Genomic DNA, 12,751 nt, shown 5'->3' with positions numbered 1-12,751 from the left:
AGTCGGCCCAATAGGAGGGACATACTCCTATATATAGGGCCATTTGACCTCACAATAGATGCATCAAGTGATCTCTGAAATCAGCAAAGAGGAGAGGGTTAAAAGAGGTGCAAAAAAGCAAGAAAAGGGTCTCTATTTCAGCGAGTAAGGAGGAACATCCTAGCCGAAGTTGGGGGACTGATCTAGAGACAGATTTCTGTCACATGTGCGAAGAGGAAGGGTTCATTCTGCTGCTATATCAGATCAGCCATCGCAGTGATAAGGAGACTCCCAGTTGAGCTAGTGGAAGTAAACTAATTAGGCCTTCTCATCAAGTGAAGGAAAAGGGATAATTAAAGCATCAATTCATGAAGATATCCTCCCACACGTGCGAAGGAAAGAGACCAGACTGCTGCCTTCTCAGATCTGTAACTACAGTAAGGAAGAGAGCTTGGATGAGTAAAAAATAAGGTCTTCTCCTCAATCAAAGAAGGCTCCACCTCAAGCGAAGAACAATAAGGAAGCGTGTTTCTCCTAGGGTTTGCATAACTAGGGTTACTGCAGCAAATCTATCACTTGAAGGAGGACGAAGTAGAAGATCAAGGTGTACTAGGAGGAATTGATCTTGGTTCAAAAGGAAAGGCTTGAATTGTGCTTGGAGGATCTTCTTGTCAAGGGTCTAGGGTTTGGCATTTGTCAATTGAAGCTTCAATAAGAGAAATTTGCAGAAGGGTTTTCCTCTCTAAGAGAGAGAGGTTTTGCCCTAGCTAAGAGCCAACATCTTGTGTTCTTGTCTCTTTTGTTTTGGTAACTGTTTGATGAAGTAAGAGAACACACTCTAATAATAATAAGAGAAGATTGTGCTAATAAGAAAAAGTAAAAAGTACCTCACAAATAGTTATCATTGTCAGAAGAATCTCATCATACCTAGATGCCCTAGATTCTTCAACATGTCCATTATATTGTGACATTCTATTATACTTTCAAGGGTGTCTTGAGAAGGGTCTGCATGAAAACTACCTCCTGATTTCTCCTCAGCATTCAGTACCAGGTTTAAATCGCCTCCTACTATAATGCTTTTGTTTTGATCCCGCAGTAGGTTTTCTTTGAGGGATCTCCAACATGACTCTTTATCTCTGTAGTGATTTGGTGCGTATACATTGTAAAGGCAAATTTGCATATCAGATAGTTTATTTCTTAATTCTATTTTGATCCAATGTTGGTCTATTTGTTGGTTCTGCAATTCCCGTTTGTCCTTCCTCCACATTGTACAAATTCCTCCTGATGCCCCAATTGCTTGGAGAGCTGAGCCATCATAATTCCTTAGTTTTTGAATCATTTTTCCCATTTCTTGTTCATTAATTTTGGTCTCCTAGATCATGAATATATCAGGTTTTTCCATTGTTAGGATGTCTTTGTTGCATTGAATTTCGTAGGGTGTCCTGGGCCTCTACAATTCCAGAAGACCAAATTCATTACTTGCTTTGGCCTGGTGCAGAGGGACCTTTCCCTTGATTAGGTGGTTGGTTTTTCTCCTTGTTTCTTGTGCTTTTTTCAAGGAAAGAGTCCATTGGTTGTTGTGTTTCAATTGCCATTTCCTTTGCAGTTGCTTCGTCCCTTATTTCCTTATTGGTCTTTCTTCCTTGTCTCTTTTGGAGTTCTGAGAAAAGAAGGGAGTCTCTAGACTAGTTTCTTGTGAGGATTCCTTCAAAGGAAGGAGAGGAGGGGGTTGGGGGGCTGAGAGGGAGGTTGGGGGAAGAGGAGAGGGAATAGAGAGGGAGGGAGGAGGGGCCAAGGGGGGAGGCTGATGAAGAAGGATTAGCAGGGTCTTGAGAAGCAAGAGGAGGACTGAGGTAAGAATCGAGAGGGCCAAAGAGATTGGAGTCAAGGAGGGGATTAAATGAGAGGGGTTGCAAAATAGATGAATGAGTTGGGGGAGCGCTCGATGGGAGAGGAGCAGGCAAGGAGGGGGCTGGCGGGGCAGATGTTTTATTCGCGGTCTTTTTTTTTTATTGCTTCCCATTTTGTTTCCTAAGCTTCTATATTTTCAGGTTCTTTTTTTGGACATCTATTAGCAAAATGACCATACTCGTGACATACCTTGCATTTGAATGGGATCTGCTCGTAGTCCAGTTGCTGAATGTGCATCCAGCTATCCACCTTGATCTTTACCATTTTTGGGAGTCCTTTGCCTAGGTCGACTTTGATGCAGATCCTTGCATAGGCATGCATATTCTCTTTTGGTTCGCTTCTATCTATGTATTTTCCCACTGCATTTCCTATTGCTTTTACCGACTCATCTCCCCAACACTGGAGGGGGAGGCGAGGAAGTCGTACCCAAACTGGAGCAACACTTGGGACATCCAGCTCAGGGTTAAAATCTGGCGTCCACCTGTTTAGATATAGACCCCTTGTTTCCATGAAATAAGGCTCGTTCCTAAATATCAGATCTCTGTCCTCTTTAGTTTCAAAATGGAAGGTGAAAAATCCTCTACCACATAATCGAATGGAGATTTTCCCATGGGTTGATTGTGATAAGTTCCTTTCAACCCATTTTTGCACAGATTTTGGAGAAGGCCAAAGGGCAGTAAACTGACCCACCAGGCCTCTTTCCGATAATGAGAGAGTAGCTCGACGGGGCAAGGAAGGAGGTAAAATGATTTCAGGGATATCTTCAAGTTTCTTTACGAATTTGGAGACAACAAGTCTGGTTCAAGGAGGTCCTAATGAAGATATGAGACTGGCGAATGCTGATGCAGACTCTTCTTGTGGGCGCTGAGCTGAAGGATGCGATTCAGGAGGAGGAACCCTTGCCAAAGCAGATTTTGGAGGGGCCATGGTGGCGGGGGGAGGCCAAGGCTGCGAGGAGCAAGTAGGTCGACTCAGGTAGTAGAGTGCGATTTGAAGAACAATTTAGATTATGGCTGAAATGTTGATAGAAGATAAAGGCCATATTGATTTTAATTTTAACCATTGGTGTGTGATTGCAGATGAAGGGCAAAACATTGATTTTGTTCTGTGCAGAGAAGAAGAAACAATCATTGGATATTGTTGAATAGGTTGAAAAGAAGACAATTGTCTTTGGAATTTAGTCAAAATGAAGATATGGAGGAACAACTTGAGAATCAGGAACACGTGTGTAGATACTAAGGATGATGAGGAGAAAGCTGCTGCTATGGAAGAGGTAGATTTGATAGGAAGCTTGGAATTTTTAGTGCTGCATGAGGGAAAGATGCTGGAAGCAACAAAGGGGACTTCAGGCTCTCGTATTTTTAAAACTGACAATTGGTTTGTGTTTGCAGGTAATGAAGATGTGCAGGAAACAAATAATTGGCTTGGAAATACTTCAATTGATGAAGTACAAGAACCATTGGAAGAGGACTTGCAGGATCCAGAGAAGTGAACATGTAAACATTGCAGCTGAATTGAGATTTTTAGAAGATTGGTTGGGGAATCCGAGGACAGTAGATTGCAATAGTCCAATTGAGGATGCGATCAAGTTTTCCATGAAGGAAATGCAACAAAAAATAGACAACAATGGTGATACGTTCTAACAAAAGATGCAAGGAATGGTGAAAGCAGTTCCAAGCAACTGATATCTTGATAGGTCAATGGAGGACAACAATTTTTTTTGCAAGGAAACAATAATTTGTACAAGCTAGAGGACAAGTTGGACTTTGAAATAGAAGAGGTAAGGGAGCTGATGTTGAAGAAGCCCTAGCAGAAGAGGTATTTAAGGTAAAGGAAAATGAAAGACAATATATTGCAGATGGTTGAGCGAGACTCCATCAACAAGGAAGGAGGAAGACTACAACTTAAGTATGGAAGCTTGGAAGGATAAAGAAGACAACAACAGAGCAACAACATGACAAAGAGAGGGACCAACTGCAAAACAAAGTTTGGGATCCAGGAAGATTTGCTTCATGAACACATGGTCAGGAGACCATGAATTTTTTCACCTTGGGAGTCTAATGCAGGAGCATTCAGACTTCCAAGTCAAAATGCTTTTTGATTAGACCTAGGGGATTTCATTTACCAAGGGAGTTGGTTCCCTAATTGAATGTAATTATTAATTATTGTATTTTGTATGTTTTAGAGAGTTTTAGAAAAGATATGTATTTAGAAATACAATTGTAGTCAAATCTATTCTTTGGGAGAAGTCTTCGGAATATTGAGAGAACTAGAGAGATTTGGGGATTAGTTAGATCTCTTGAGAGAAGTGTGGATCTAAAGGATCTAGTTTAGGTGAGAAAATAATGGATTTAAACTCGAAATAGTTGAGAATCCCATTTGTATAATTAGGTAATCAATTCCATGAAATAGTGGCCAAGTGCATAGAAGAGATTCGAGAGGTTTTAGGGCCAGGTAGGGCCAAAAGGCTGAGAGAGGGCCAAATGATATATTCCAAGCCAAGGGGGCCTTTTGTACTTTATTGTATATAATATATGAGAACACTCTATTTTGAGTATGTGGTTCTAGAACGTGAGCCTTTGTTTATTAATTGTTAACCTGTTATGCTTCGTTATTGTGTTAAGCTCAGGAGAGAGAGCGTTTGAGAATGTAGGCTGAAACCAATGTACGAGAATTAGAGTCTTTTTGAACTGGGGTTGAGCCTTTCTTTCACAATCGAAATGAATACAATCCAGATTAAAGAAGAGCGATGGCGTTTTGGAGAAGCGAGAAGGCGAGAATCTCTTGGTTTTCCCCAGATTTGGTTGGAAGCAGAGATCATTGATGAACAAAGTGATTAATTATCCTGCTGCAATGAAAGATCAGAGTAGCACAAAGGAAGCGTGAGGATTGGAGAGGGATGAATGTCTCATTACAGTTGAGGCGAGAACTTCTTTTATAATGGAAGCAATGGGGTTGTCGATCATTGATCAATTGTATGATCAATGATTGTGAATACACAAAGGAGCTGGAAGCCACGAAAGCAAGTCAGATGCAGAGTGAATGCAGAGGAGCGCTAAACACTAGCGAAGCCCAAATACGCAAGCGAAGGAACAAATACTTAGTATTTTAAAGGTCTTATGGAAACAGTTAATTAAGAATGGCTGGAGACAATATTGTTGAGAGGGAGGCGTCAACTAACAACGCTGGGTCGAAAGTATCATCCCGGAATTTTGAAAGTGGTAACATTACAAAGAGTCGGGCTATTGTAGGCAGGCTTGCGTGGCCTCGAAAAGATGTAAGAATAAGTGTGTCCCGCCTGGGGATTCTATCCCGATGGGTTTTTGCCAATGCCACTACCATTGCACTGGGCTTTAAAGAGCGGGCCGAAACATTAAGTCGGGGTCCCACCCGGAAGCTCCTACCCAATGGCTATTATAATCACTCTTCTAATATCACTGACTTATTTAACTAGGCTTGCGTGGCAAATGTTGATTTGGGGTAGCATGAGATGTGTTCTAGCCATGAAGATTGGTGGAGAGGCTAAAGCACATGAGATCTCCAAGACCTTGAAATGGTTTGGGCAGATTCTACCCAGTTAAGGAGATATTAAAATAATTAATATTTTTAATGGAGTTCCTAAGTCTAAACTTAGGAAAAATAAAATATTAATGGGTATTAATATAAAACTGGGTTAGAAGGTTCCAAATGACATGGATCAAGCCAAATCTAATCTTAGCTATTGATTAGAGATGTAATCTCGACCGTTCAAGGACCAAAATGAAAAGTATAAGAAGAGGCTTGAGAGTCAGTTGGAGAATACACCAGAGTGATCAGTCATTCGATTTTGTAGAGCGGGGTTTGCTAAGAGAAATCGAATCAGTGATCAGAGTTGTAGCGAGGGGCAATAAGTACGAGGTAGAGAGGCAGAGATAGTGCCGGAAGGCCAACGTATAAGTAGAGAGGCAGACATAGAGTCAAAGGGAGCCACGTAGAGGCTATCAGGGACTGCATAGAGGCCAGAAGGGCCTACGTCATCCATGCAGAGGCTGTAGGAGTGACACAGAGGGTCCTTGAGGCTGCGCAGAGCCTCAGAGGGCTGGCCCAGAGGGTTTCAGGCTGACGCAAAGGCCAAGAGGGCTGACGCTGAGCTTCAAATTGTGTTGGAGAGGGTTTTGTGGGGCAGACTTTCTGAATATCTGCTTCCGAATAGAGAGGTATTACTGCCAGATTATTTTCTCTATTGGGTGAGCCAGTTTGGCACCCAGTTGTACTCAGAAGGACTACATAATAATATAACCCTCAGAATTGTTGCACTGATTTTCCCAAGTTGGGTTTTTCCGGGGACGATTGTCCAAAAATAACGGTGTCCCTTGTGTGTTTGTTCATTTCTTTCAGTTGCTGATCTATAGATGGTTGAGACTGTATTGTGTTTATTTCAGTATTTATGTGGTTAAATAACTTGTTAGTAATTAAACAAGTAGGCGAAATAAACCAGAGAATACAGATAAAATTTCTAACGGGTAATACTTAGAAATTTCAACAACAAGTGGGCCTCTTGGAAGGGCTTTAGCCAGGAGGTTCGAAGAACAAGCAATTAAAAGGAAAGGCTGGGCATTTGAGGCTAGTTTTTTTTATGTATTGGACATAAAGCGAGGTTCCATGGGCGGAGTATAGAGGAGCCAAGGCATGCAAGTGGGCACTGGCAAAAGAAAGGAAATCAAGAGGAGCTAAACAAGCATGGAGAAAGAGCTCAGGTGTTAATATATATAACGAAGGCTGCGAGAGGAGCTTCGGTGTTGGAGAATTATAAAAGGGTCGCGCTTAGGTAAAAGCCACTATTGTGACAGTGTTAAAAGGGTATAGCCCTTTTGGCGCCTCCCACTGATTACTTAAAGCTTCCCACTGTGATTGTTTATAAAAGGGATTTATATCCCTTAAGGAGCTTGAACACAGGGCTAAGGGAAGCGCGGTCCAGAGAAATTCTGAGATTGTGGGTTGAGTTGGTCTAAATTGGGTCTGCATCACAAGCCATGCTGATCAACGTGAAGCACCCCTTGCTCCACTCACTGTCCAACCTGGTACAGGTGCTCGAAGCCCTCCGCATACTGCCAATAAGTACATCATTATGATAATATAAAGTCCTGATCGATTCCTTGTGCAACTGCTCTACTGAGTCACCCCTCTCATACACTCCAAAGGCAAACTCCTGACAATACAATCTGACCCCTGTGGAAGTGAATCCTCGCCTGCATGAGATTCCCCTGATCTCTTCTTGCTGATCATCCCTCCATGCTACCAAAGTCCCCCACGCCAACAGTGAATCACTAAAATCCAATGTAAGATTGAAATGACCTCTCCTTGTCGAAATCAACTTATCCCTAAGCGTAGCTAAATTGTCAAGTATTGTGATGCTAGGGTCCCATGCCCATTGCAGAAAGAAACTGTCCTGCGAGCCTTGCGACATTCTGGTCATGCCTGATTGCGCAACATGCTCGTATTAGAGTCTTCTCTCCTATATCTCTTGGTCAATATATGTGATGATTGAGGCCATGCCCAACCTACCAAGGCGACTCAGTAATGCTAGATCCTATCACTCCATGGCTGGCCTCAATCCTGAGCAACAACCTGCCTCGCCATATGATGAAGACCTCAGTGATCCCCCATGTGTTAGCTTGAGAATGAACCAGATCACTTGCTATCCTGACCGTACTCACTAAGAAATGGAGTTTCCCACCAATCAACTGGATCCTTGGATCCCATAGCCTCATCAGTAGTTTACCTCACTGGGAGTTTACCACTCCCAATCCTCATTACCGGCTGCTGGGACCCCTCTGTGCCTCGTCTCTGACCCTTGTATGTACCCAGTAGATGGGCACCAAGCATCAAGAATCTGTCCCATGTATGACAAACTGCTCTGCTACTGCCAGACCACACAGCGAAATCTTCTATCCCAACTCCTGATGATGTACCTAGATAGGGTTGCCGGGGAGCGACTCCCCCTCGAACCCGCTCCCGAAGTGCACTCCCTTTGGGAGCGACCCCGGTTCCTTGGCATTTTTTGCAAAAACATTCCAAATGCATTTTTTTTCAAAGGAACAAGAATTTTTGAGTGGGGCAACCTAGTGATCAAGCCTAGGGCCCTAGTATTGATATGTGATTCATAGTAATGTTAAATTCTTAACGTGAAAGGATTTTTCATCCTTTTACTTAAATTTTTAACATTACCATGAAATGACTCAGGATGTTTGAGAGTGGTTCCGACCTCATTGCATTTCATATGGAGAAAGTAGAATTTGAGATCTCACTCAAAATCTAGCAGACTTATCACATTTTCAGGATTTCAGGATTGGGGGGATTGCAATTAAACCATAGATTTTGTCATGTAATAGGGTGTGGAACTCGTATTTAAAAAAGAGCATCAATCCCTCTATGTACCTGGATGTTAGTGACATTGGTTGTCGAACTCCTCTATCATGACCCTACTAAAAATGTACCCATCACTCAAACAAAATCTTGACTTACATGCTATGTTTTTTCTATTTTATGTTAATGCTTAGAGATTGATATTAATGACAAAGATCCCAAGATAGGCAATGATTTTGATTATGTAGGTATTTGTTGTAGCATGATTTGTTTGGATGCCAGAGGCCATCTAGAGCCAGTTTGTTGATATATTTTCGATTCAGAGATGGATTGCACTCTATGCTATTTTTGTTATGTGCACCCTTACATGCTATATTAACTTGTGGACCTTTGGTTGATGAAGATTGCAACTACTAGATGATTGATGTTATATGGTTTAATCCATGTTTTATGCTTTTTATAACTAATTCATCATTCTACATGCTTTTGTTGACATATATGCATCAAAATATATAAAAATATATATTATATAAAAATTCGTTCCCGATTTGCTCCCAAACCGGGCTTTTGAAAATGTCGCTCCCCGCTCCCGCTTCCTCTCCCGCCCCCACTTCCGCTCCTGCTCCCAAGTAACCTTGTTCCTAGATCCTGCCTGGAGCTTAGGCATCCTCCTGTAAATGAGGATTTCCATCCCCTGTACCTCATGCTCACATAACGGCTCTGGTTGTCATTCCGAAGGTGCACCCTGCAGTTCACTCACGGTCACCTCCCTACGTGTGACATTAGGGTTGGAACATACGCTACATCTGCAGCAAATCACACTCTCCCCAAGGCTTACCTGTCAGCTTGTGCCCTGACCGTATGCCACCATTGGAAAGCCTATCACTTGATGCACTTTGTCTCGTCCAACTGTCTCATATGAAACTCCCGGGTCATGTTGCTCGTGATGAGAGCATCAAGAGACAATACCCAAGTCCCTTGTATCAGTGCGCAATGCTGGAGAGTGATAAATGTGTGGGCTCTAATGGGTATATCTAAGAACTCGTGTGGAAACTTACGATCAGTCCTGTGACCGACCCGTTCTCTAGACTTGGGGGTGCCAAACCCAAAAGTATGCCGGTTGTTCCCCTTAGAAGATCTCTCCAAAGGCAATGCGCCAACAACATGCTGTGCCTCATCATACTCTGCTGTGCACAAACACATACCCCTGCACTCCTCTGCATAGCACTGACCCCCATGGCACAACTCTGTGCCCCACTGGATACCAATGCTCACTGTGCACGGCCAAGTATCTCTACGCTCCTCTGCATACAAACATGCATTTCTGTGTCCCTTGGCACATGACTGCACCCAGAAATATTTACACTTGTCATATACTGTAGATAATCAGTAGAATCCTTGGTGATATTTAAGTGTTCTAATATTCCCTTTGCTGAAAAATTCCCTTCTCCCCACAGACCACTTGGCTCTTTATATTCACTCCACATTTTTTATAATCGTGAATCTTTCACTCGAAGTTCCAAATTTTCAGAATCAAAGGTTCCTTGTGAAAGAACAGGCCTTCTTTCCAACCTTTGCAGTGTTGAATGCCACATGCTTACAATCAGGCTTCAGCCAATATACTGACAGACCAAGGTGGCAGATGAAACACCTTTCCATTAAAATGTACATCAGCTGAAGAATGACTATCAACATTAGCAAGAAATGCTGCACATTTCCCTGTCTTCCACATTATAGTCATATTTGCAACCTTGGATTCTCCAGGGTATTTACATACATATGCCTCTGGCTGAGGACCAAGACGTATATACTGAGAATCTCCAACAACAGAAATTAGAGCTGGCCCACAGAGTTTTATGGCTGCATGAAGATCCTTCAGATTTGAACATATAGCAACTATCTGCTTCTCTAGCAATGTTCCAGAAAGTAAAGCAAGCAAACTCTCAAGGAAGAGTGCCCTGCAAACTGTGGCTACAGTCCATGTGGATAGTGTGGCTACAGTCAAACTGTGGCTGCAGTATTAGTCTCGGCAATTTCCAAGCTTGTTTTGCATGACCTAGCATGACAAGTCCTTCCACCCATCAATTTCAGAGCCAACTCCCCAGGTCTGTGATAATTCAATGATGGTAAATGTTCAAGAGGCTGAAATGCAATATTTGATCCTCTTGAAGCCAGAGGAAGAGTATGGTAGCCACAAATAATCTGCAGACTGCAGGAGATCATTATTGTGGGTTTTGGCCCATTTTGTTATTCTCTCAGTCCCAAGGCTGTTTTCTTGCCCAGATATAGAAACTTCATCCACATCATCATCTTCGGAGCTACAGATTGAACTGTAAATGGATTCAGAACTCCCAAAACGCTCAATTGCATGACTTGAAGATGGTGTTCAGCTATCATATGACTGTTGACCATTGCCAACACGATCATTAACGTTGTCAAAGTTATCACGATAGAACTGAACCATGGCTGCATAAGGTGCAGGGATTTTCACCCTCAAATTGAGATAAAGGACACCGATTTGCTTCCATAATTGTGTTGTCAGGCATAACTCATATCTTTCTCCATCTTTGATGGACTGGAGGCATCTTCTGACATCTTCCATATACTGGTATTTTGACTTCTGAAATTTGAAGCCTTCTTGTTGATTATTAATTCCTACACTGATGGATAAAGAAGGTGATTTTCATCTTGCCTCTGCTGCCTTATCAGCTGTTTCAGTGAACAGTAAAACTTTCAGCTCTACAGCTTCCATCCATGCTTCAGATTCTGCTCTATTAGACTTGGTGTAATTGGGCTCTGAAGAACTAGAACAAATATCCTTGTGACTATAAGAAGACTCAATTGCACCGTGCTTAGAAAAACATTGATGATTCTCTGGGGATCCATTTAAGCTAATTCTTGTTGAAACATTATTTTGTTGGATATTTTGCATATCCATTTCATTATGCAGTCCAGTGCTTGGGATTGATGATCATCAGCGCAGTGATAAATTACAATGAGACGGTCTTTAAGGAAGAAACATGCATCAGGAGCTTGTGATTTATGGCGGTTGTACTTTGCGCCACACTCTATCTTCAGTTCATACCCAATACATCCAACATATCCTCCACAAAAAATGAAAGGTAGCCCTTCATTATCTCAAATTTGACAAGCAAAAAATTTGAAGTTCCTTCTTTAAAAAGTTGAAAAATCCACTTTTCAGAAATTTCTGTTTAACAGAACCTTTTTCATTTTCAACTGATAGAAATCCACCAGCCTGCCCTGCTTCGTCACTTTGGTCAGATAGACGGAATGTGATACACCGCCATGACAATCCAAAATTAAGCCATGCTGCTGTATATGTGAATCTCTGCAGGGACTGTGTCTTGAAGATTTTAGCCATCACCCTCACGCCAATCATTCACGCATTTTTTCAAGTCCTGAGGGTGTTTGTAATAGCTGTATCGAACCAACTGATTGTCTGGATGATCCCTGGTGCGAAGCCAAAGCTCTCGTCTCGACAATGGATACGCCAGATTCTCAAATATTCTTCCACTAACCAGACCAACTCTGTACTCCTGAAGACAATTTACATGGGTAGAATCCTGGTCAAAAAATAGATGTGCAGCTGAGAGGAACTTGTTTTTTACATTACTGAACTCGTCCAAGCCAAATATGGTTATCTCCATGCCGAGGAATAATATGGCCGGGCTACAAAAATCCTTCCATATGCTGGACTGCCACAATGATGGCCCAAATTGCTGGCAGGTGGGTTTCTTAATTCTGGGTAATGCGATCCTGAACCAATGCCTGTTGGTTGGCTCTAGTAATTTGGTCAATGTTTACCGTCTCATCAAGCTGACTGTAAATGACAACAGCGTGAATGCGCTGAGTAAACATTGCGCCCCCTTCGTTTCTGTACTCAACAGTCACTTGGGTTTCTCCATAGGGCATCAACCAGGTTTAAGTGCCGTCCTTCCTGACCTCCGTGAGCCTCATTCCCAGCTTTGCAGCCAGTACATGGGTCAGAGACATCAACTCCGGGATTTCGTCTGTTGCATACCCAAACAAGTGGCAATCATCACTGGCTTCGATATCCTCGTGCCTCTTGTTAAGCTGTTCATGAACACCTTTAGCAGGCTTCTTTTCTTTAATATTGATGGTCACTTCGTGGTTATCCTCATCAATGCCGACATGCTCGGAAGTGAACCCAATCTCCTTGCAATTCTTTCGCACTATTGGTTCTAATTCACATCTACATTCGAAATGATTTTACCAAAGAGTCTGATCTGGTTGGCGCCAACGATGTGCTTGCCATCCAGCCATGAGGTTTGTGCAGCACGGCTACAGAATTGATGATAAGGCCAACATTTGATATGGAGAGGATCGCGGACACCATGTGCTTCTGACGGCACTCAGGCCGACAACCAATCCCTAAATCATATCGCGGGCCCTGTGTAAATGCACACTTCTCCCATCGACAGGAAAAAACCCAGAACACAGAGTGCGGGGGTTTTGTTTTGTTACAGGACTCCCA

General features: G+C 42.5%; 1 protein-coding gene across 1 annotated transcript in view; it reads left to right on the top strand.

Moving 5' to 3' along the window:
• The window catches only part of LOC149154063 (insulin-degrading enzyme-like 1, peroxisomal), a 474,120-nt gene that overhangs the window by 86,519 nt on the left and 374,850 nt on the right, over positions 1-12,751 (top strand). The window lies entirely within an intron of this gene.

The sequence above is a fragment of the Pinus tabuliformis genome, chromosome 9 (assembly GCF_031772625.1).
Source record: "Pinus tabuliformis cultivar Carrire ecotype Pingquan chromosome 9, CPIR1, whole genome shotgun sequence".
Lineage (NCBI taxonomy): Eukaryota > Viridiplantae > Streptophyta > Pinopsida > Pinales > Pinaceae > Pinus > Pinus tabuliformis.
The sequence above is the reverse complement of the archived record's forward strand: the minus strand, read 5'-3'. Positions and strand labels throughout refer to the sequence as shown.